The sequence below is a fragment of the Eubalaena glacialis genome, chromosome X (genome assembly GCF_028564815.1).
Source record: "Eubalaena glacialis isolate mEubGla1 chromosome X, mEubGla1.1.hap2.+ XY, whole genome shotgun sequence".
Classification (NCBI taxonomy): Eukaryota; Metazoa; Chordata; class Mammalia; order Artiodactyla; family Balaenidae; genus Eubalaena; species Eubalaena glacialis.
In genome coordinates, this window is record NC_083736.1 from 87,876,066 (window position 1) to 87,902,725 (window position 26,660).

General features: G+C 36.1%; 1 pseudogene; it reads right to left on the reverse strand.

Annotated features, from left to right (window-relative positions):
* Positions 1–11,353: 11,353 nt before the first annotated feature.
* On the reverse strand, positions 11,354–14,788 carry LOC133081838 (vigilin-like; annotated as a pseudogene).
* Between the last annotated feature and the right edge of the window lie 11,872 nt (positions 14,789–26,660).

Here is a 26,660-nt window from a genome sequence, read left to right on the forward strand (position 1 = left end):
TAACAATGGGACATCAATTTACCATGCAATCTGAGCTTCCATCTTGTAGTAGGTGTTATCCATCTCACCAAGCCATGAATTTTGGTATGCAGAGCAATGTTTCATGGTATAGACTTAATATTTGTGCCCCCCAACCCAAATTCATATGTTGAAACCTAGTGATGGTATTAGGAGGCAAGGCCTTTGGGAGGTGCTTAGGTCATGAAGGTAGAGTTCTAATAAATGGGATTAGTAATCTTATAAAAGAAATCCCACAGAGCTCCCTATCCTCCTTCCACCATGGGAGGTTACAGTGAGAAGATGGCTATCTATGAGGTAGCAGACCCTCATCAAATCCCAAATCTGCCAGCACCTTGATATTGGATTTCTCAGCCTCCAGAACTTGGAGAAATAAATTTCTGTTGTTTATAAGCTACCTAATTTATGGTATTTTTGTTATAGCAGCCCAAATGTATTAAGACAGAAATTGGTACCAATAAGTATGGTACTATTGTAACAAACACCTAAAATGGGGAAGTGGCTTTGGAACTGGATAATGGGTAGAGGCTGGAAGAATTTTGATGTGAATGCTAGAAAAGGCCTACTTTTCTGTGAATGGCCTGTAAGGGCAATTTTGATGAGAGTTGAGAAAGAAAAGAGGAGAGCTATAGAGAAAGCCTCAAGCTTCTTTGAGAATACATGTTGTTTATTGCTCTGATATGATTTCAGATCCATTTGTTATGACTTAAGTGAAGTTGTTTTAATTTACTTGTTTATGACAAAGACAAAAAAAAGGGTCATTTTTAGAAGTAAAGTTGCACTGATATAAGAATGAAGTAAGTTGTGTCAGGATGTCAGCATCTCATGTCTTCTCGATAAAAACTTAATAGCTCAGTTGCTGAGGGGCCCAGCTAGGGGCTTATCGATAAGAACATGTGGAGAAGCAATAGTTATTGCAAGGAGACATTAGAATAAATACTGAGAATTTGTTAGTAATATCTGAGAGTGTTCGTCTGGGCAAAAGCTACCCTTTGCTGATCTAGCTCTCTGAAGCTCTTGAGGAACTTGCTCCTGCCATGGCCAGGCTACACTTGGTTGATAGTGGTGATAAACCATGCAGCAGTCTCAGGAAGAGAAGGAACATCTATTCCTGTCTTGGAGAGGCACTCCATGCAGGCAGTGGAGAAAGCCAGGCAATGGTCCCTGGAGTGATAACCCTCAGAACAAGGGACTTTTATTTTTGCTCTGGCAGGTAAATGTCAGCTGTTGTTGGCAAAGCTGTCTTTCCTGAGAATCTAAAGCTTGTAATAAAGGTATACCTTGAACTTAATTTGGACCTTATTTCCATCATCTCACGTTGCCTGGAACAATAGTGTAGTTAATTTGTCATTTGTTTGGAGTATGTTTATTAGTTTATTGGTTTATTAAAATACATGACCCTGTATGTTATTGGCTTGTGAAATTTCCACAGTGAACCTATGTTAAATAAACTATTGGCAAAGACAATTTCAGTGTCTGAGCATATTTGCCACCCCCAAAACAAAACAATACCTAAGTTGTTGTGAATACAATGTTGGTAAGAATATGAATGGCAAAGGCCATTCTGATGAGGTCTCAGATGGAGATAAGAAACATGTTATTGGAAACATGAGAAAACGCAATCCCTGTTTTAAAGTGGCAAAGAACTTGGCTAAACTGTGTTCATGTTTTGAAGAGTCAGCCTTTGTTTCATTAATTTTCTCCATCATTTTCCTGTTTTTATTTTCATTTATGTTTATTCTTAGCATTATTTTTAAATTTATCATCTTGCTTTCATTTATCTTGCTCTTATGTTTATAGTTTCTTGATGAAGGAATTTAGATGATTGATTTCAGAACTTTCCTCTTTCTAAAGCAAGTATTTTGGACTATAAATTTCCTTCTCAATACGTGTTGTCGTGCTCCATATTTTGATATGTTGCATTTCCATTTCATTTAGTTCTATATTCTTGTTTTTCTCCTCTGAAACATTCTCTTTGACCCATATATTGTTTAGAAGTGTACTGTTTAATTTCCAATTGTTTGTAGACTTTCTTGTTATCCTTCTGTTATTTATTTCTATATTGATTCCAATGGGGTCAGAAAATATGTGCTGTATGACATCATTTTCAAAAAAATTATTGAGCTATGTTTTCTGTCCCAAGATAAGTTGGATCTTAGTGAAGGTTCCACGGGCAACTGAAAAAATATTCTACTCTGATTGGGTGCGGTATTCTATATATGCTAATTACCTCATATTGCTTGATTTTGTTCTGTTGTTTTACATTCTTGTTCATTTTCTGTCTAGGAATTCTACAAGTTACTTTTGAATTCAACAAGTATAATTGTGTATTTTTCTCTTTTTTTCTGAGGTCTACTGTATCTATTATTAACAGAGCCATTTCTGATAAGTTTCAGTTAATGTTTGTATAACACATCTGTTTTCATCTTTTTACTTTCAACCTACCTATACCATTGTATTTGAAGTGAGTTTTTTTTAGACAGCTTTTTGAGGGATCATTTTTTAAATATTTATTCTGTCAATGTTTGTCTTTAATTGGTGTATTGAGACTATTACATGTAAGGTCATTATTGCTACATTATGGCTTAAATATGTCATCTTATTATTTCTTTTCTATTTCGGTCTTCCCCTTCTCTTTCCTCTGTTTCTCATTTCTTGCCTTCCTGTGGATTGCTTGTACTCTGTTTTTGTGATTCCATCTTGATTTACATGCAGTATTTTTGAGTATATCATGTTATTTATATTTTTCTTAGTGGTTGTTCTAGTCATTACAGAATAAATATATAACATCACAGTTTACTGGTATCGACATTTTATCACTTTGAACCAAATCTAAATACTTTGCTTTAATTAATTACCTTTGTTCTTACCACATTTTAAATATAATTGTCTTATTTCCTGTGTGTACATTAAGCACTACATCACATGGTGTTATAATTTTTACCTCAACCATCAAATATGATATAATGAACTCATGAGAAGGATACTCTATTATATTGCTCCTGCTTTTAAACATCCCAGCATTCTTAAGTTTCATTTTTTCAATACTTTTTGTTTAGATAACTTTACCTATTAGTTATTGTTTTTTTTTTTTCTTTTTTTGGCCTTGCGGTATGTGAGATCTTAGTTCCCCAGCCAGGCATCAAATCCGTGTCCCTTGCAGTGGAAGTGCAGAATCCTAACCACTGGACCGCCAGGGAATTCCCATTAGTTATTCTTTAAGATTAAGTTTACCAGTAGTGAATTTTCTCAATTTTCCTTTGTCTGAGAATGTCCTTTATGCTTTCTGGTGAAAACGATTATATTAGGAAATTAGAAAGCCACTACCTTTTTCTGCTGTGCTGGAGTCAGGTGATGTGGAAAATCTGCTAACCTCTATGACTCTTGGTAAACATGAGGAGCTATTTGGGGAACAGATTTTCAATTGGTGTTCAGCTGGAGTATGATGGGTATCATTTAAAAGCTTTTATGTTCTGTTAGACCACCCTTTCCCCTATCTTTTGGTTAGGGAGAGTAGGCTTTTCTCTTAGTGTTTCTTGTCTGTGATTATTGATGGTTTGGGTTACAGATTTCTGCAGTATGCGGTCCAAGATATATGATATGTTTGTATACGATATAGTTTATATGATGAAACATGAAGTATGCATAAAGTAAATCTGCTGCACACTGAAGTACAATGCTTATTTCAAGGAACAGCACTTGTGTGATTGTTTTAGTTGCAACCTGAATAAGCCATTTTTTTCATGGCTACAAATTTTACTTGAAAAAATGAGTAACAGACAAGCTACATTTATTGATACTTTGGTATCTAGTATAAAATTTCTTAAAAATTAATGAAGGGAGCCTGCCAATCAAAGAAAACTACATGCATCATTTGTTACTAATAATAAAAGATTTCAGCTTTTAAGTAAAAATTGGAATTTTGGAAAATGTATACCTGCCAGTAGGAGCTTGACATCTCTCTATTACTAAAGTTTTTTTAATGATGAGATCAATGGTGATATCAATAAATACAATGTTAAAAATATACACTGAAATGTGTCAATAAATGGAAGTCCTGCATGACTTAGAGGACTGTTTTCCAAATTACTAATGCATGATGTTACGAATTCTTGCATGGTAAAAATTTCATTCAAAGTGCAAGAGGGTCCAATATACTTTAATTTAACAAAGTAAGAAGAGTTTATTGATAGTTTCACATTGCAACTAACTTTTAAGAAATGATCACTTGTTGAGTTGTGGTATTGTATCTAAGATTAACCACAATTAGGCAATCGAAATACTCTTCTCCGTTTCCACTATATTTCTGTATGAGGCCAAGTTTTCTTCATATCAGTCCATTGTAATAACATATCAGAATAGATTACAGAATACAGAATCAGGTATGAGAATCCACCTGTCTTTTATTAAGCTAAATATTCAAAAGACTTACCAAAAATGTCTTAGACAAAATATTTGCAAATCAGAAGTTTATGTTAAATAACTGTGGCAAGTACAAGTTCAGAATCAACTTCAATTTTCAACAAAGATCATGAATTGCTTTGGGGAGATGCAACAGCAGCAAATCAAAGCTGTAAGCCTACTTTTCCAATGGCTCAGAAACTCCCAGGATAAATATCCACTTTCCCTTCTTTTTTGGGGGGAGGGTGCTTTTACATCCTATGCCTGAGGATTCTTTACTTGCTTGCCTATCGAATCTACGCCCAGCTCCCACATGTTGAAGCACCTGAGTACAGCAACAAATCATCTGAGGTGGATATCCTTTGTCCACAATTTACCCACATATTTCCACCTACTGGCATCTCCCTGTTTATTATCTACAAATAAACCACTGAAAGGCTAGGCTTGACCTTATAATTTCAAAATCTTTAGAATTCTGTGATTAAGTAGGTCTTTTGGGGGACAGATGATCTTAGCCCATACTCTAAAACATATTTGTGTACCCATCCCAACCTCCGATTTCAAGCTGCATCCACATTTCTATCCATATCACCTCTATAGTCAAGGAGAATTAACACCAACTACACAATCCATCTTTGGGAACATAGACCCTATGAAGTGGACAAATGAATTCTGAGGTGTTGGGTACCCAGAGTATAATCTAGTATATGAAGTAGTGGGTGTGTGTTGCTGTGTGTGCGTATATAAGCAGTCTCTTTGTCTTGCAAGATCCTTGCCAAGTGAAGAGAGCTGTCCATGGACGAGTCACAAAACAGGGTCTTTAGGACAGTGCTTCTCAAATTATCTATAGTTAAGGATAAGTTTCTTTCTTTTCCCCAATATGTCACAAACCAATAATTTTGGAAAATACAATAAAAGTGAAAGAGTAAAAAAGACTAAAAAGACATAGAGAGTTTACATCCATAATGAGAGCGTAAGGAGCTCAGTAGACCCACTCCCTAATTAAATAAGCATAACTGCTGAAAATTAGCAAAAATAAAACAAAAACAAAACAGACTAAAACAAAAGTATAAACACTTAAAGCATCTTGAAATTATTGTAAACACATACAGAAAATAAAAGAAAACATTTATTCAAGAAAATCACTTAATCTCAGTAAGATCAGGAGGAATCTATGGCACTTGAGCCACAAAACACTCCCTCCCCTTCTATCAGCTTGATGGAAACTGAACTCCAGATTGCTGAGGCTAAGAAGATAGGGCTTCCTTTACCCTCAGCTCTCAACAAAGGTATTTGGTATCTCACCAGGAGAAGCAGGCCACAGGCATTTCTTATTCTCTCCAAATGTGAGTTGAAGCAGTTAAATTCCTGGTGAGTGCAGCCAAGAAGTTTGAGGTTCCCTTCTCCTACTCCTTTCCTACTAGCAAGATAAAAGTTATATCCCAGGAATCATGTATATCATTATTTGTTATGGCTGAATAATATACAGACCTCAAATTTTCTTTATCCATTTATACACTGATGGGCACTTAGGTTGTTTCCATATCTTTGCTATTGTAAATAATGCTTAAATAAACTTAGGGGTACATATATCATTTCATGTTTGTGTTTTTGCTTTCTTGGGATAAATACCCATAAGTGGAATCACTGGATGATATGGTAGTTCTAATTTTAGTTTTTTGAGGAATCTCCATACTGTTTTCCATAGTAGCTGCACCAATTGGCATTCTCACCAATGGTGCACAAGTGTTCCTTTTTCTCCACATCTTTGCTAGTAAGTTCAACATCTGTGTTTCCTCAGAGTCACCTTATATTAATGACTTTATTTTCTGTGTATGGGCCATACTTTCCTATTTCTTTTCTTGTCTTATCATTTTGCAAAAACTAGATGTTTTAAGTAATATAGTTACAACTATGGAAATCAGATTCTATTCCTTCTGGAGTTTGTTTTTGTTACTGCTGTTGTTGTTGTTGTTGTTGCTCTTATGAGTGGTCATTTGAAGACACAACCTTATAGAAGAAAATGAACAAAAGCTATGAGGTGATCATTTATTTTTCTGCCCATCAGTGGATAGAACAATATTCTATCTCTAAATGAAAAATAGTCAATTCCTCTGTACTATGGCGTACTAGTGATATTCTAGCATTAAACTGTGAGTACTCACTTCTAGGTAGACATCTTTAGATGCACTCCCTAACCATTCTTAGTTTAAGGTTAGAAGAGGATCTAAAAAATCTACTATGATCCATTTCTCTCCTGTATCAAAGAAAGGTCCAAGAAACAAAGGAAACTAGTCATTAGAACTCACTTTTAAACATGTTGGTCAATGGATTGATACCAGTAGAGAGGCATGTCCTTATCAATGAAATGTTATTAGCAGGATGTCCTTGGTTTGAAAAACAGTTAATGGTAAATAATCCCAGAATGTATGAATTTTTGAGGAATTAATCCTTGTAAAATAGTATAGAATCTCTCTAACTATCTGAGTATAAAATGCAGGTGGTTCATAACCTAAAATGCTCTGGGCTGTGTGAGGTCACTGATAACCTTACTTATAGCACTGTCCTTTGAACTCAGACCAAAAACACATCTGTTGTGGGAAGCAAATATCTCAGGAATTTATCTCAATGTTCCAGACTATTTTCCTCTTTTTATGGGCCTGTTGATTGCTGGGATCCTTGAAATTATTCATAAAGCTTCATATTACATAAGCGTGCTTATTCAAGTAAGGCTGAGTTGGTAATCTTATCCTGTGAGTTATTTCAAGGACCAAGAAGGGAACTAAAGGGACAAGTTTTGAATTCGTTTCACTTGTCCACTATCTCTTGGGTGGAAAATAATCAAGTAATTAGAATATGAGCTTCAAAGATATGTCACAACGTGGGCTTGCTGATCTTGTCTGGCTCTTGATGAAACGTCAAAAATGTTCAAAAAATAAAGAAAAGGCAGAATTATTAGTTTTCATAAAGTCCTTTGGGGCTCAAGATACAGAAGCATCATCATCTCCAGTTCAGGAAACTGTTAATTGTGATTCTCCAGATGAAACAAATTTGAAATAGGGGGAATTCTTCCTAGTGATTTCACAGACCTATGATTTTCCTTAGCATATGGCAATGGACTAAATCATAAAACTGAAAATATCTGCTCAGAGGAGATAGTGAAGGCTATGTTACTAAGCTGAGACTATATTCCTATAGTACTGGAGTGGCAGATATGTTGGGCTCAAAAGGAACAAGAAAGTTTGTATAAGGAAAGTTGTTCAAATTAGACTTGGGCTACAACCACTGCAACTATATGAACTGTACCTGAAGTAAAAAATGTCTCAAATGACAAAATCTGGGATGTACACAATTTGCTAAGGTAAATATATTTCCCAAGATATGGTGATTTTATAATGTCAAAGCTATCCTCACACTTACTCATGGAGAAGCTACAACCAAGATTTTTCTCTCTCTACTTTCTATTACTCAAGTACTACTGAGCATCTGTTATAGAATTTGACTTTATTAATTACTAATCTTGTGAAATTATATGATTTCATCCATGCTTTCTTCTGGAACTTTCACGTTTGATTTTATGTTTTACGTTTTTTCCACTTAAAGTTTCTAAAATTGTTTGGAATGAGGAAAAGATAATTTTATTGTTTTCCATATGACTTTTCAGACATCCAAGCTGTAGTGGGTTGAATGGTGACCACCCCCCCATAAGGCATCCTTTCATTCTCACCCTTGGAGTTTGTGAATATAACCTTATTTGGGAAAAGGATCTTTGCAGATATAATAGAGGTTCTCAAGATAAGATTATCCTCAATTACCTTGGTGTGACTAAATCCAATGACTAGTGTCCTTATAAGAAAAAAAGGGGGGAGGACAGACACATACAATAGAAAGGAGATGTGAAGATGGAGTCAGAGCTTGGAATGATGGGTCTAAAAGCCAAAGAACATTAAGGATTGCCAACCATTACCAAAATCTAGAAAAGCCAAGGAACAAAGTATCCCCTAGAGCATTGTGAGGGAATATAGGCCTGCCAACACATTGATTCCAGACTTCTAGTGTCTAGAACTGTGAGAGAATAAATTTCTGTTATTTCAGACCACGAAGTTTGTAGTACTTTTTTACAGAAGCCCTGGGAAAATATAAAACTACAAATGAATGAGATAATTTCCAGAAACATAAAACATCAAATTTGACCCAAGTAGGAAAAAAAACTCAATAGACCAAATGAACATGATAGAAAATACAGAACTTTCCCTTAAGAATCTATGAGGCCTAGATGGTTTCAGAGAGTTCATTCTATGAACGTCTAGAGTGTAAATAATCCAATTCTACTTAAAATATTTCAGAACATAGAAAAAGAGGGAAAACATCCAAATTTAACTTTCAAGTGTATTTAATCTTTGGAGTTTTATTTATTTTTGGAAATTTTATGAGAAGTTTATTTTTGAATTTGTGTTTATTTCTATAATGCTGGTTTTGTTTTTATTGTTATTGCTATTGTCTTTACATAATTTATTTTTATTTTATATTTTTTCCCCTTAAAACTCACTGGCCTTTTTTTTTTTTAACATCTTTATTGGAGTATAATTGCTTTACAATGGTGTGTTAGTTTCTGCTTTATAACAAAGTGAATCAGCTATACATATACATATATCCCCATATCTCTTCCTTCTCTTAATATTCCATCTAATCTCATTGCAGATACTCTGATGGTTTTGTTGAATAACATGGCTAAACATATTTAAAAATAAAATATAGAAGAGGAAATTATTTATTTAACCTTGGCGTAAATTTAATTAATGCATCAATCTGACTCATTTCAGTGCCCAATAGTGGCAAAATCTAAATTAACATCCAGTGGTTCTAGTGATCAATTGTTGATATTGGGGATGGAGCTCATAAGGGTAAAACATAAATATCTGGTATGTTGCTAGTAATGTTTTCCAAGGATGGATAAACATAACTCAGATTCACCTGAAGAATAATGGTTAAGCTTAATGTGTTAGGACAAAAAGCTAGGGTACATGTCTATCTATAATCATAAAAGACATTGACTCAGTGGCATAAAATCAATATTATGCTAAAATAATGTCTACCAGGTCAGGCTAGTAACACCAGTTGTTGATGAAGATGTGGACCCCCAGGAACTCATATACTTCTTGTACAAAGAAAATTTGGTAAAGCTTAGTTAAATTGCATATACATATATCCTAACCTAGGTGTGTATGTCCGTTACCTTGACCGTAGCATCCTTCCTCCCCAACCTGCTATCTAGGCCCACCTTTGTAAGAAGAGCAGCTTGGCATGATGAAGCAAGTGATGGTATCAGAATTTTCACATTGTCATGCAAAGTCTTTAATTCTAAATGCCAAAGCAAAAACAAAACAAAAAATTGAGATATTAAATGTTCGGTAACACTAGACATTTGCGGTGTTTTGGAAAGGCAATATGCACGTATACAGAAGCTTGAGACTATTTAAAAGAAAGTGAGCCACTCCTTAAAATTTGGTCATCATCATTGATATTAAGGTCTGTCTCCATTTCCCCTCCCTTGACAAACCCTCATATCCCATATAAGGGTGTTTTTCAGATCAATTCATCTAACTATAGCTGCATCAGACCCAGAGAGCATTTGGCTATAGAAAGTTTACTGGAAAATCATCTTAGAGTGAACACCTGTTGGGGAATGAACAAAGCAGAATTGGGCAGAACGTTTAATGTTGATGCAGTCCCAACAAAGGAGTCATCTGAGCTCACAGTGAGCGCTAGACTTAAGATGGCCAAGCAGAATTGTCCTAAAATGAGGAAACAGTGCTGGGTTGACTACTCATTGGATTGATGCTACCCCTGGGAAGGAGACATGCCTTGGGCAAGGTGGCTCACTTCAGATGAGGAAAATGCTGGTGGTGGGTAGATGTAAACACTAGACATCGGCTGTTTACAGCAGCATCTGAATGAGTAGTAAGTGCTTCTATCCCACAGGGAGGATCTTATTGGTGACCCACAGAATTCACTAAAATAACACTTGTTACCATTACCCTAAGGTTTTACCAGACTTAGTAGGTCACTGGAAAATAGATGAAAATACAGTCTCTTCTTGGGTTTGACATTTTTCCCCAAGGAAGCCTTTTGTAAAGTATGTCTGGGGAATGAAAAAAAAATCATGGAAGTCTCAATTTACCAAATTGCAATTAGAAACATCATCTGAAAAACCAAAGCAATTCTAAGTAACCTGATAATTTTTTTACATTCCTTGGCCTTTCATATCCCTTCTAACATCACTGCTATGTTAATTTTGATATGCAATCACTCCAACACCACAGCCAGCACCTAATCATGATATCCAAAGTTTATTTTTCTTTCTATTCTATAAGCCACACTAAATGAACATTTTGGTTGTTGGCAAAGAATCTGTTTGCACTCTACAAAAGAGAAGATCAGGAGTAATGCAAATAAGAATACATGAAAAAAAGGGTAAAAATAGCACAATCAGTTTTAGTTTTTGTGAAGTCAAATTTTACGCCTTGGGACGATGACACAGATGTAATCTCCTTGCCACATTATTGAGTTCTCATAATGAAAGTTAAGTGAACAATCACATGCTAAGCAGATCATGAAATTCAGGAAGCATATGGTAGTTGTTTAATATTTTAATGAAATACGTTTAAAACTTTAAAACAATGGAAAATTTGTCCCATAAATGAAATTTCAAAGGCAGATCCTGAGTGGAAATTAGACACTACATTGGTAATTACTGGACTCACACAGAATTGAGCACTTCACTTTCACTATAACATATTTTGGAGGATTTAAGGAGAGATGTATTGGAGTCAAAATATAAGAAATGTACATATGATCCAGAAGCTGGGTCTGTTTAGAGATAATTTTTGACATCTTTCAGTAAGCTTGCTGGAACAATTTCTGGGTTTGGTCATTATTTGCATCTCCAAGGGTGAGTCTTAGGGTCCACTTGAAGATCCAAGCTGGGAAAATCTTCAGAGCTGTTCATGTCAGGGATCTTTTGAATGGTGTTTGCAGTACAGGGAACATATTTTTTCTGCAAAACTCTTGGATGGAGTATAGACTAAATCACACAGAGTGACCTTCTTCATATGCTCCTTCTGTGACTCATGCTTTGGAACAACAGCCATAAAATATTCCTCAAGACTGAGGATGTGATCAATTGCTTTTGTGACTTTATTAGGGAGTCCAGTCACAGTGACGATGCTTGCATCTTGGACTCCTCTAGGAGGGAAAGAGATGTCGACCTGAAATTGATTCATGATTTTATGAATGGCTTTTCCACGGGATCCAATAATGTGGCCATGAACACGATTGTTTAGTGAAATTTGCTTAGTAACTGTTTTTTCAAACTTTTGCACCATTTCCATTATTGTTTCCCAAGCGGCTATGGTGTTATTTTTATATCCAATGATTGTGATTTTGTCTTGTATCTCATTGCTCCCTTTACTTGGAAAATAGATAGTAACTTTATGCTCTAAACAAATCTGAGCAATAGCTAACCCCTTTCAACCAATGATCTTGGGGTACTATTTGGGGTCTACTGTGAACTTGAGTCTGAAATTTCTTAATGATCGATCTTCTATTTCAGTTTGTAAAGCCTTGACTTGTTCTTGTAATCTAGCCTTGGCTTGTTCTACATTTGCAGCAAGGCCAGTGATGGAAATGATATCAGACTCTAATTCAAGTGCTGATACCTGTATATTAACTTCAAACTCATCCATTATCTTGCGTATCCCACTTCCTTTCTGACCAATGATGTAATGATGTAGATCAAAGGGCACATCTACTTCAGCAGTGACAGGAATTAAAGCCTTAAGGGCTTCCATGGCTGCTTCACACTTTTCCTTTTGGCCTGAGATAAATATGGTGTCACATTTTGTTGGGGAAATAGAAGCAGCTCCTGTAGTGCTCTTTTCCCTTTCTTCCTTATTTTCTAGAACAGCTGGCTGTTTATTGGTAAGTGAAATCTCCTCTCTATCTGGGAATTTGATTTGAACACTATAATCTCTAGCGATTTGTCTGATTCGAGAACACATTGGTCCCAAGAAAAAAATGATGGAACTTCTGGGGAATAACACATACTGTTGCGACTTCATTGTCCAAGTCCCCAATAATCTCTTGAGTATGTTTATTGACTGCTTCTACACAAGGCTTTGCTCCTTTGATTGTGACTTTGTTACTCTGTTTTCCTGAACATGAAAAGTTAATAATCACACCACCATACACTAGCTTTTTCTTGGCCATCTCCACATTTTGGTCAGGTCCCCTAATAATGACTCTTTGAAGTCCCGAGTTGTTTTTTGGAAAGTGGATATGGATACTTCCACATTCTTCCATGACTGCACCAATCAAACCGTCTTTAGAGTCAATAAAGGATTTGTGTAGATTGGACGGAATAGAAATTTCTAGTTCTGAAATATTGGCTATATCTTTCTGAAATGAAAGAATCAAATCACGAGCCACTTCACAGTTTGCTGGTTTTCCACTGATGACAATATTTTCTGAGTCGCTATTTGCTGATGAAAGATTAATTTTGGTGTTGCTTGCTGCACAGATTTCTTTGATGTTTGCACCTCCTTTTCCAATGATATTTTTGTGAAGCCTTTTGAAGATGGGAATAGTTATGGAATAGGTACTTTCTACAATGTCTGTCACCACATTCTCCAAATATTATGTGCATTTCTCTAATTAATTTTTTGGTCCTCTAAGTTGGACAATGTCACTTTTTTTTGTACTGGGTCAGGAAAAGTAATTAGAACCTCTGGAAATTTCTTACGGATGTCATGTATCCGTTCACCTTTCTGCCCAATGATTGCGTGGTGAAATCTTTGCTCAATGATTAAGTCTTTGTGCTTATTTTCTAAATGAGAAGCAATTTCAAGAAGTTCTTTCTTGGCCTGTTGGGCACCCTGAGATTCCCCCTCAATTCTGATCCAGTTATTCTTTTCATTTTCAGGTGAGATTAGCACAGAAACTTTATTCCTTTCTTTAATCCCATTTATGATAACACCTTTCTTCCCTGTCAGGAGTTTGTGAAACTTATAGTCAACATTAATCTCTGCATAATCCATCCTGTTAATTAGATCTTTTACTATGACCTCAATTTGTTCTTTAGCATAATTAACATCTTCTGTCAGCCCTTCTATTGTAATTTTATTTTCTCCAGTAAAATTTATGCGAACTTTTGGCATGTTCTGAGTAATTGTAGATATATTACGACCTTTCTTACCAATAACAAATCTGGGAAGCCAGGAAAGTACAGAGATAGAGGAAAGAGTGTAAACTTTGGTATTTGAGTAGGCTTCAGTAAATGCCTTCCTTAAACTTTCAAGCTTACATTGATATGTCACAGAATCTGACATGCTCTGTGAGGGTGAGATCTCTATTGAAACTCCAGTTCTTTCCAGGATCTCCTGGACGGAATTATTCTGGGGACCTATGTACACTTGTGCTGCAACTTCCTCTCCACATCTATGGATGTGGTTTTCTCTGTAGTATTGTCAAAAATCTTCTTTACACAAGCCTGATCCTGATCTAGTTGTTGCTTTTTTCCAGGAGAGCTTATTTGTGTCTGATTGGCACTAGATGGTGAGATGTGGATGTGGTCCTCCGTTTCCTGTAGGATTCTGTCAAAAGTTTTATTGCATGGTCCAGCAATGAAAGGATGAAATGCTTTTCCCACATCTAACCTTTCTTCAGCACACTTGTCTTGTTCAGTAGACATAAGTAAGACTTCATGTGGAGCCTTTTTCATGATCTCTTTGGTGCCAACAGTATTGATCCAGGTGCTGTGGTTAACTGGGCATAAGGTCTGAATGTTGGTTGCAGCTTTTTGTTCTAGGTCTTGCAGTTTTTTGCCAGTCTTGCCTACAGCAAAGCAAAGATGTTCTTTGGGAATGGAAGCTGTAGTTAAAACTTGTTTCTTAAAACATGCTAAAATCTCCTTCTGAGCTTCCATGACAGATTCTGGCTTACCAGAGACTATAATGTAGAGGACTTGGTTTTTGACAAAAGTTATTTCTAGGTTGGCACCAGTTCTTTGCGTGATGTCTAGATAGAATTTTGCTTGTGTACCTTCCTCAAACAGATTCACATATTGTTTCTCCTCCAGAGGCACATAAAAACCTTGAGTGATGACTGATGTCATGATAAGTTGACTATTATTGCTTGAGGATGCAGCAGGCTCCTGAGCATTTTCCAACCAACTTGTTTTCTCTAGGAGTTCAGTGAATTTATCTTTGGAGGTTGGAGTGTCAAGATCCTCTTCTGAATTTAAAGCAGTAACATCATTATCTTTTTGAATGTGCCTACTTGGGTGCTCAGTTAAATTTTCTTTGGAATTCATAGTTGATTTTTAGTTATTTAGAGGTGTTGCAGCTACATAGTCAGTAGCCAGAAAATTCTTCATGTAGCTGCCTTTTTGCATATTACTGTGTGGGAAAAATAAATATTTTAAAGATGTAATTCCTTTCCAAATTAATCTATAAACTCAAATCAATAAAAATTGAAATCCTAATATTTATAGAACTCGAAAAAATGTCCAAGGTTCATCTATTCTACTGTTATGAGAGTACCAAGATAAGGTTCAAATTATAGGGACTGTGAGGAAACAGCCACCATTTTGTTAAAGAAGAGAAATATATCTTTTGATTATTCTTATCAGAGTCATCTCAAACCTCATTTTGCCTAAGCCAGTGCCATCATTTTTTGACCTTTAGCACTATTGGCTGCAAATTATTTTTGGAAAAATATAATTCTCTAGTCTTCAATAATACCATATTTACAGGGTTTCCTTATTTTCTTAACAGCTTTTTGAAGAATAAATTATATACTATAAAATTCACATAGTCTGTGCATACAATTTAATGATTTTTAGTTAATTTACAGTGCTGTACAGCCATCACAACAACCCAGGCTAAGAACATTTCCATCATCCGAAAGAGCTTCCTCATGCTCATTTGCAGGTAATCCTGTTTCCACACCCAGGCAAAACTAATTTATTTATTTTTCCTCTATAAACTTGCATTTTCTGGACATTAAATAAAAATATTATACAGTATAAGAGGGTCTTTTGTACCTTGATTCTTTGCCTTTACAATCCGCTTTTCGGATTCAACCATATTATAGCATATATCAGTAGTATATTCCTTTTAATTGCTCAAAAATGTTTCAATTTTATTTACTTTTACCTTAATGACTGTTGTAACTCAATCTTCTTTCCTGGCTCCAAGACCTCCAATGGGACTCTATATACCCAAGTGTTACAGGATGCTCTTTTGGACTCCTTTCTTTGTCTATATTTTTTCCATATGTGATGTAATTTACAGTCATAACATTGAATATCATTGACAGACTGATGATCTTCAAATCTACTACTTCAACCCTGAAATGCAATGTGTATATGCATAAACCTTCTTCATATCATCACTTGAATGTCTAATAGTCCTTTCAAATGTAATATATCAAGTGAACTCTTGATTTTGTCCCCAGACTTACTCCTCTTGGAATATTCTGAAACTAAGAAAATGTCCCTGGGCTTTCTCCTATTTCTCAGGTCAAGTACTTGGCATCATCTTTGACTTCTCACTTTCTCTCGCATAACACATGTAAAGTAAGAGCATTCCTGTTAATCTAAGTCTGACCTATTCTCATCATTTCCAATCTATATTCCTAGTTTAAGCCAGCATGTCAATACTGTAACAAGTATTGAATTGCTATACCACTCCTACTCTTGGCTTCTTATGACCTATTTTCTACAAAACATTCAAATAAGAGGTGATGTCAGCATCATTGTGGTATAAAACATTCTTCTTTTTGTCTCCCTTTTTAAACAATGAATTAAACATTCATCCATGAACAAAAACACCTTTGTGGGAGTTGTGGGATCCAGCACAGTATACCAAGGGATATGGAAGGAGTCTCACCCACCTGTGCATCTGGTAGGAGGTAGACAGATATCAGTATGGGTTGTGGAACTAGAAGAGCCAGGAAACCTGCCCCAACCCCTCTCACCACAGTCAAAAAAAAAAAAAAAAAAAAAACCATGGAGAGTACTGACCTGGTCAGATACCCACAGATGAGAGAGATTTTGCAAAAGTCCAGGCTTCCTGGGGTGGAAATTCCAACATGTCATTGGAGCAAAAAACAAAAAAATCTTGTTTGGTCACAGTGGAGATGGTATCAGGAATTTTCCCAGTGCCACCCTCCCCAAGGCAACACTGCACAGGGCTGAAATATCTGGCAGCTGTAACCTCTCCTGTGAAAAAAAAGGAGATCACACAGTGCTCAGCTATCCCACTAGTGCAGGATGCTGCTGGAGAAACTCATTTCTTTCCAGCAGAACTCAGAGTACTAAGGCAGAATCTCCATGGTTGGGAGGAGGAAGAATATTGGGAAAAAGTCAGTGAATATCAAAGTGCATTAAAGTGACATGGTTCCTGCTGACTGTGCTCAGGACTTTAGCAGGAAGTTCACCCAGGAGACTCTGGGAGTACCTGTCCTGAAGATCTCCTCAACAAGTTTGTAGGCATCCCTAATACTGCGAATGCTAAACTCACACCTCTTCCCACTCTGGCCGCATGCTCCCAAGTGCAATGGTGAAAGCAAGTCTGGTAAAATGTGCTATCAGAAAAACAGACCAGGATTGTGGACAAGGGAGAAACCACAAACTTGAGCTATAACACTACCTTCTGGGAAATAAGAGAGGTTTCTCAGGAACAAGAAAATAAAGGACACATATCATCACCGAAAGATAACAATAAATCTCCAATAACTGATCTCAATGGCAGATTTTTGCAATTTAGCTGATAAAGAATTCAAAATAGCTGTTTTGAAGAAACCCAGTGAGCTACAAGAAAACTCAGAAAGACAATTCAATGAAATCAGGGAAAAAAATACATAAACAAAATATTTACTGAAGACATAGAAAATGTAATAAGAACCAAACAGAAATTGTGGAGCCAAAGAATTCAATGAATTAAATGAGAAATGCAATAGAGAGCATCTGCATCAGAGTAAAGCAAATGGAAGAAAGAATTGAAAGAATGGAAGTGAGCTAAAGGACAGGAATTTTGAAACAACCCAGTCAAAGTTGAGCAACAACAAAAATGAATGGGGAAAGAACAACAACAAAAGCCTAAGTAATCTATGTGATTCCATCAAGAGACAATAATTAGAATAATCAGGATCCCAAAAGGAGAAGAGAGGGAGAAAGGGGCAGAAACTTTATTTAAAGAAATAATAGCTGAGAACTTCCCAAACTCGGAGTGAGACTTGAAAGTCCAAGTTGACAAAGTTAATAGATAATTCTATTACCTCAGTGCAATAGTATGTTCTCCAAGACACATTAGATGAAACTGAAAAATCAAAGATAGAGAAACCTAAAAGGAGCCAGGTGGGGGAAAATTGTAACTCTTTAAAAAGAAACCTCCATTAGGCAATCAGCAGATTTCTCAGCAGAAACCCTACAGGCCAGGGGAGAGTGTAATAACATGTTTAAAGTGTTGAATGAAAAATTTGCAAACCAAGAATATTCTATCTGGTAAAGTTATCCTTCAGATATGAAGGAGAAATGAAGACTTTTCTTGCCAAATATCTGAGAGCATTTATCACGGCAAGACCTGCCTTTGAAGAAATGCTAAAAGGATTTCTATAAGCTTAAATGAAATGACACTACTCAGTGACATGAAAACACTTGAAAGTATACAACACATTGGTAAAGGTAAATATACAGTCACACTGAGAAAACTGCAACTCTTAATAGGATTGTGTGTTAACCACTTAACTATAATATAAAAGTTAAAGGAGAAGACTATTAAAAATAATTATAGCTACTATAATTTGTTAACAAATATGCAATATAAAAGGAGGTAAATTGTGACATCAAATATAAAAGACAGGGAGTAAAAGAACGAAGTTTTTGTAAGTGATCAAAATTAAGTTGCTATCACCTTGAAATGGACTGTTTTCTCTATGAAATATTTTATGTAAGTCTCATGGTAACTACAAAGCAAAATCTTAGTGTAAATGAACAAAAGATAAAGAAAAGGGAAACAGAGCATACTAATATGAAAATCACCATTTTACAGAGGTGGGCAGAAACAGAAGGAAAAAGAAACAATGGATACAAAACATCCAGAAAGCAATTGATGGCATTGGTAAGTCCTTACATATCAATAATTTCTCTTAGTGTAAATGGGTATAATTTAACAATCAAAAGCCACAGAATGGCTGGCTAGATTTTTTCTTTAAAGCAAGAGCACATTGTATGCTGCTTACCAGATACTGACTTTGACTCTAAAGATGCTATGTGAGACAAGTCAGACAGAGAAAGACAGATACTATATGATCTCACTTATATGTGGAAACTTAAGCTGAATTTGTAAAAACAGAGTACAATATTTGTTACTAGAGGCTGGGGGTGGAGGAATTGGGGATCTGTTGTTTAAGGGTACAAACTTGGAACTAGTAGATAAATAAACCCTGGAGATCTAATGCACAGCATAGTGATTATAGGCAATACTGTATTATAAACTCCATAGTTCCTAAGAGACTATATCTTACTTGTTCCCACCACAAAAAAATGATAATTACATGACATGTTAGAGGTGTTAGCTAACATCACTGTGGCAATTATATTGCAATATACAAATGTATCAAATCAACATGTTGATCACCCAAATGATACATAATGTTATATGTCAATTATATCTCAATAAAAAAGTTTAAAAAATGATAAATGACAGTCAAAAAGTTGATAAAGCATGAATAAACTCATACTCTTGTCCTTAATACTGTTTAGTGGGTTCCCACTGCAATTAGAATAAAATAAAAATATTAAGTAAAACTATATGAAATTACCAATACTTGATTATTTGTTTCTATGAAAAGACATTTTATCTAATTCTTTTTTGGCCTTTTAAATCCTTTAGGACACGATCCCTTTCAACCTCAATTGTCTCATCTACCAGTCATTTTTCTACTATGTTACTGCTACATTGGTCCCTCTGTTGCTTGGCCATGTCTTGTGCAATTATTCTTCAAAGCCTTACCATTTGCTAGTTCATCCATTTGCAAATCTCCTATTTCAGAGTCTCCTGTACTTTCCTCCTCTTATCATTCATTTCAAACATCATCTTAACTCAAATATTATCTCCTAAAAGACAACTTCTCTGCCTGACCTAACTAAATAAACTCTTCACTCTATCACTTTGCTCTTTTCTTTACTATTTTATTTACTTCAGTGACACAGTTAGGGTCTATCGCTATTCTTCCTAATACACACACACACATACATACACACACATTAGGATGTAAGTTCCTTGATTTCAAGAATTTGCTTGTTCATTGCTGCATTTTCATTGCCTAGCAGGGTGTGTGTCATGCTCCAAGAACTAAAAAATATGTTTTATGGCTAATAATTCAAATGACAAGCAGAAAAAAAAAACAGAATAAAGTACAGCAAAAGCATATTCTATTGAACATAAAAAGGCACTTAAAAATCAATACAGGAGTGCCTTCAAGATGACAGAGGAGTAAGACGTGGAGATCACTTCCTCCCAACAAAGACATCAAAAATACATCTACATGTGGAACAACTCCTACAGAACACCTACTGAACGCTGGCAGAAGACCTCAGACTTCCCAAAACGCAAGAAACGCCCCACGTACCTGGGTAGGGCAAACGAAAAAACAGAGACAAAAGAATAGGGACAGGACCTGCACATCAGGGAGGGAGCTGTGAAGGAGGAAAAGTTTCCACACACTAGGAAACCCTTTCACTGGGGGGTGGGTGAGTGGGAAGCTTCGGAGCCACGGAGGAGAGCGCAGCAACAGGGCCACAGAGAGCAAAGCGGAGAGATTCCCACACAGAGGATCAGTGCCAACCAGCACTCACCAGCCTGAGAGGCTTGTCTGCTCACCTGGTGGGGCGGGGGACGGGGGGCAGCAGTTGGGAGCTGAGGCTTGGGCTTTGGAGGTCAGATCCCAGGGAGAACACTGGGGTTGGCTGCATGAACACACTCTGAAAGGGGGCTAGTGCACCACAGCTAACCAGAAGGGAGTCCAGGGAAAACATTTGGAACTGCCTAAGAGGCAAGAGACCAATGTTTTAGGATGCGTGAGGAGAGGAGATTCAGAGCACCACCTAAACGAGCTTCAGAGATGGGTGCGAGTCATGGCTATCAGCGCGAACACCAGAGACAGGCGTGAAATGCTGAGGCTGCTGCTGCAGTCACGAAGAATCTTGTGTGCAAGCACAAGTCACTATCCACACCTACCCTCCTGGGAGCCTGTGCAGCCTGCCACTGCCAGCGTACTGCGATCCAGGGACAACTTCTCCAAGAGAACACACAGCACACCTCAGGCTGTTGCAACATCATGGGAGCATCTGCCGCCACAGGCTCGCCCTGCGTTCCGTACCTCTCCCTCCCCCCAGCCTGAGTGAGCCAGAGCCCCTTAATCAGTCGCTCCTTTAAACCCCTCCTGTATGGTCAAAGAACAGACACCAGAGGGTGACCTTCATGCAGAGGCAGGGCCAAATCCAAAGCTGAACCCCAGGAGCTGTGTGAACAAAGAAGAGAAAGGGAAATTTCTTCATGAAGCCTCAGGAGCAGTGGATTAAACCCCCACAATCAGCCTGATGTACCCTGCATCTGTGGAACACCTGAATAGACAACGAATCATGCCAAAATTGAGACCGTGCACTTTGGGAACCACTGTAGACTTTGGGTTTGCTGTATGCGACTGACTAGTTTCTGATTTTTATGTTTATCTTAGTAAAGTTTTTAGCACGTGTTATCATTGGCAGATTTGTTTATTGGTTTGGTTGCTCTCTTTTTATTACTTTTATTTTAATAATATTTTTTAAATTTTTTATTTTAATAACTATTTTATTTTATTTATTTTCTTTCTTTCTTTTCTTTCCCCCTTTTCTTCTGAGCCATGTGGCTGACAGGGTCTTGGTGCTCTGGCCAGGTGTCAGGTCTGAGTCTCTAAGGTGGGAGAGCTGAGTTCAAGGCATTGGTCCACCAGAGACCTCCCAGCCCTTCATAATATCAATTGATGAGAGCTCTCCCAGACATCTCCATCTCAACGCTAAGACCCAGCTCCACTCAACGACCAGCAAGCTACAGTGCTGGACACCCTATGCCAAACAACTAGCAAGACAGGAACACAACACCACCCATTAGCAGAGAGGCTGCCTAAAATCATAATAAGGTCACAGACACCTGAAAACACACAAATGGATGCGGTCCTGCCCACCAGAAAGAAAAGATCCAGCCTCATCCACCAGAACACAGGCACCAGTCCCCTCTACCAGGAAGCCTACACAACCCACTGAACCAATCTTACCTACTGCAGGCAGACAGCATAAACAACAGGAACTACGAACCTGCAGCCTGCGAAAAGGAGACCCCAAGCACAGTAAGTTAAGCAAAATGAGTAGACAGAGAAATACACAGCAGATGAAGGAGCAAGGTAAAAACCCACCAGACAAAACAAATGAAGAGGAAATAAGCAGTCTACCTGAAAAAGAATTCAGAGTAATGATAGTAAAGATGATCCAAAATCTTGGAAATAGAATAGAGAAAAATACAAGAAATGTTTAACAAGGACCTAGAAGAAATAAAGAGCAAACAAACAGTGATGAAATTAAACATTAAATAAACAAACAATAAATGGAATTAAAAATTCTCTAGAAGGAATCAATAGCAGAATAACTGAGGCAGAAGAACGGGTAAGTGACCTCGAAGATAAAATAGTGGAAATAACTACTGCAGAGCAGAATAAAGAAAAAATAATTAAAAGAATTGAGGACAGTCTCAGAGACTTCTGGGACAACATTAAATGCACCAACATTCGAATTATAGGGGTCCCAGAAGAAGAAGAGAAAAAGAAAGGGACTGAGAAAATATTTGAAGGGATTATAGTTGAAAACTTCCCTAATATGGGTAAGGAAATAGTCAATCAAGTCTGGGACGCACAGAGAGCCCCATACAGGATAAACCCAAGGAGAAACACGTCAAGATACATATTACTCAAACTATCAAAAATTAAATACAAAGAAAAAATATTAAAAGCAGCAAGGGAAAAACAACAAATAACATACAAGGGAATCCCCATAAGGTTAGCAGCTGATCTTTCAGCAGAAACTCTGCAAGCCAGAAGGGAGTGGCAGGGCATATTTAAAGTGATGAAAGGGAAAAACCTACAACCAAGATTACTCTACCCAGCACGGATCTCAATCAAATTTGACGGAGAAATTAAAACCTTTACAGACAATCGAAAGCTAAGAGAATTCAACACCACCAAACCAGTGGTGGTTTGAATGGATAAAGAAGATGTGGCCCATATATACAATGGAATATTACTCAGCCATAAAAAGAAACAAAATTGAGTTATTTGTAGTGAGGTGGATGGACCTAGAGTCTGTCATACAGAGTGAAGTAAGTCAGAAAGAGATAAACAAATACCATATGCTAACACATATACATGGAATCTAAAAAAAAAAAAAATGGTTATGAAGAACCTAGGGGCAGGACAGGAATGAAGATGCAGACATAGAGAATGGACTTGAGGACACAGGGAGGGGGAAGGGTAAGGTGGGACGAAGTGAGAGAGTGGCATGGACTTATATATACTACCCAATGTAAAATAGATAGCTGGTGGGAAGCAGCCACATAGCACAGGGAGATCAGTTCGGTGCTTTGTGACCACGTAGAGGGCTGGGATAGGGAGGGTGGGAGGGAGATGCAAGAGGAAGGGGATATGGGGATATATGTATACATATAGCTGATTCACTTTGTTACACAGCCCAAACTAACACACCATTGTAAAGCAACTATATTCCAATAAAGATGTTAAAAAAAAAAATAGAGGGATTGGGTTTCTCAGACAGAAGTGAATCATATTTGCAAGTGATGGTGAAATTAGATGAGTGGTTGAAAATGTAAGAAAGCTCAATAGAGGCAAATACACACTACTATATATATAATAGATATCTAATAAGGACCTACTGTAGAGAACAGGGAACTCTTCTCAATACTCTGTAATGACTTATATGGGAAAAGAATCTAAAAAAGTGGATATATATATATGTATAACCAATTCACTTTGCTGTACAGCAGAAACTAACAAAACGTTGTAAATCAACTATACTCCAATAAAAATTTAAAAAAAAAGAAAAACTGAAATTATGACCTCATGTTATGCTTTATCCTGGCATCTTGGACAATAAATAAAAAATGATATAGATAAAAAGAGAAATCAATACAACAATACAGCAGGAAAATAAATGCCTTATGTAAACAAAAGAGAAAATGTGAATGACCAAGAGAAAAAATTAATTCAGTTTCTCTAATACTTATGAAAACACAAATAAAATATCCATAATATTACCATTTTCATAATATTAGCAAATATTAAAAAGTTTAACCACAATAAGTTAGGACTAGGACAATTCTTACTCTCAATTAGTGTATTTATTTTGCTGCTGACCTGTACCAAACAATTCTTGGAACTGTACTGGTCAATGAACCACCCTTTAATTAGCATTGGACTAGGATGTGGGGGATGGGCATGCTACTAATGCAAATGTCAATTGTTAGAAGCAGCTTTTGGAGCATTTGTCAATATATAACATTGATAAATTGTGCACACCCTTTACTCCAGGGTCAAATTTCTAAGAGAAACACATGCCTATATCTATCACGGAACATTTTTCAGGATCCTCATAACAGAACTGCCCCATTAATAAACAATTTAAGACCAAAGCCATAACCATAAATTAAAAAGATGCTTACATATTTGTGATATATTAATCCATTCAATGGAATACTGAATATGTGATTAGATAAAAGAAATTAACATGTACCCATATGTATAGATATCAATAACAAAAATAAGTTAAATATGTTTAATATTTTTATAGCATCATACCGGCTCTATATTTAAAATCACATCTAAATCTTTAATGATGCTATATATTGTGAATATTGGGTATGTGTATTTTGCTTGTGCATAGTAAAGTCTTTAGAATATATGTATAAGGATATGTTTAACTAATGGATTTAGGCTCAGGGATAGGATTCAATGGTACTACACTTTTAATATATCAAATTGTGCTTTAATCAATTGAAGTTTCTGTCTATATCAATACTTAATTAGAAGTTTTTGCACTCAGAACTTTATGAAGAAGATGTAAATATTAATAATAAATAACTGGGGTTCATACCTTTTTTTGATGTCTCTTACCTTTCATTATATATGTTCATAAAAAGTGAGCTATAACTAATGGACTTACCCAGGGTTGTAAAATGTTATTCGTTAAAAATTTTCAGTTAGAAGAATAATCTCTCTGTTAGTGTGACTTTCCTGATATGTGTCTCAGGCTGCTCTCCTTTCATACAGAGTCTCGAAAATCCCATATCAAGAAAATGTACAGTTTAGGTTTTAATATAAATATAAATGTTTTGAAATGAATGAAATGATAGGATATCAAAATATACTGGATGTAGTTAAAAACGTAAAAGTAAATTTATACCCATAAATGCCTAAAATAGAAAAGAAAATCCAAATCAGTGATATGGCTTCCATCTTAAGAAACTAAAAAGAAAAAAAACATAAACTAAAGGGAAAAAAGCAAACAATAAAGGGTACAAATACTTTAAAGAGAAAACAGAAAAACAATACTGAAAATCAACAAAATCAAGAGTTTGTAAAAAAATCAACAAAACTTATAAACCTCTAGTCATACTGATCATTCTTAAAAAAGGTACAAATTACTAATATCAACCATGAAAAAGGGGACATCACAAGAGAATCTTCATTAGTTAAAAAAATAACAAGATAATATTTTAAAACTCTCCTTTTTAAGGCAATGATATTTAAAATATGCCTGGAAGAAGAATACTTCCACAAGATGTTCCTAGTTATACCAGAAAACAAATCATTGACTAAATAAATTTAGAAAATAAATAGGTTAACAAAATTAAACAAGTAGTGTTTTCTTCAGGTCTTTTCAAACATACAAGAAAAATATATAGTGAACACAATTTCCCAACTTATTGGACACATTATACTGTAAGTTATCTAAAATCCTATTGAAAAGAGTTGGAAAATAATTATTTTAAGAAATTACCATGAATGAAAATATATGTGAGTGGAGGGGAGGAGGCTACTCCAAGTTCTGTATTTTCCTTAACAGAAAATATACCTCCAAATAATAAATATTTTCTCATAGTTAAAGCACTGACTATAAACATGATACAGTTATTTAGAAAGCTATTAAGTGGACAGAGGTATTTCTATTCAATTTTGTAAATATTAACCATGTTTGAGTCATTCTGCCAAGAGTAATCAAGATTTTTTTAAACATGCTTTCATGCAAAAATAAGTTTTGAGAAGAACAACAAAAACAAAAAGATATCTTTAAAAAATGTTTAATATATTCTCTTATCTTATGTTCTCTACAAGTCCAGTAATCTTCACTGTCTCTTTGGTTGGTAAATTTCTAAAAGTACAAACTTACCTTACACGTTGCCTAAATAATTTTTTTAACATCTTTATTGGAGTATAATTGCTTTACAATGGTGTGTTAGTTTCTGCTTTATAACAAAGTGAATCAGCTATACATATACATATATCCCCATATCTCCTCCCTCTTGCATCTTCCTCCCATCCTCCCTATCCCACTCCTCTAGGTGGTCACAAAGCACCGAGCTGATCTCCCTGTGCTATGCGGCTGCTTCATACTAGCTATCTATTTTACATTTGGTAGTGTGTATATGTCCATGCCACTCTCTCACTTCGTCCCAGCTTACCCTTCCCCCTCCCCATATCCTCAAGTCCATTCTCTACGTCTGCGTCTTTATTCCTGTCCTGTCCCTAGGTTCTTCAGAACCTTTTTTTTTTTTTTTTAGATTCTATATATATGTGTTAGCATATGGTATTTATTTTTCTCTTTCTGACTTACTTCACTCTGTATGACAGTCTCTAGGTCCATCCACCTCACAGCAAATAACTCAATTTCGTTTCTTTTTATGGTGAAGTAATATTCCATTGTATATATGTGCCACGTCTTCTTTATCCATTCATCTATCGATGGACACTTAGGTTGCTTCCATATCCTGCCTATTGTAAATAGTGCTGCAATGAACATTGTGGTACATGACTCTTTTTGAATTATGGTTTTCTCAGGGTATATGCCCAGTAGTGGG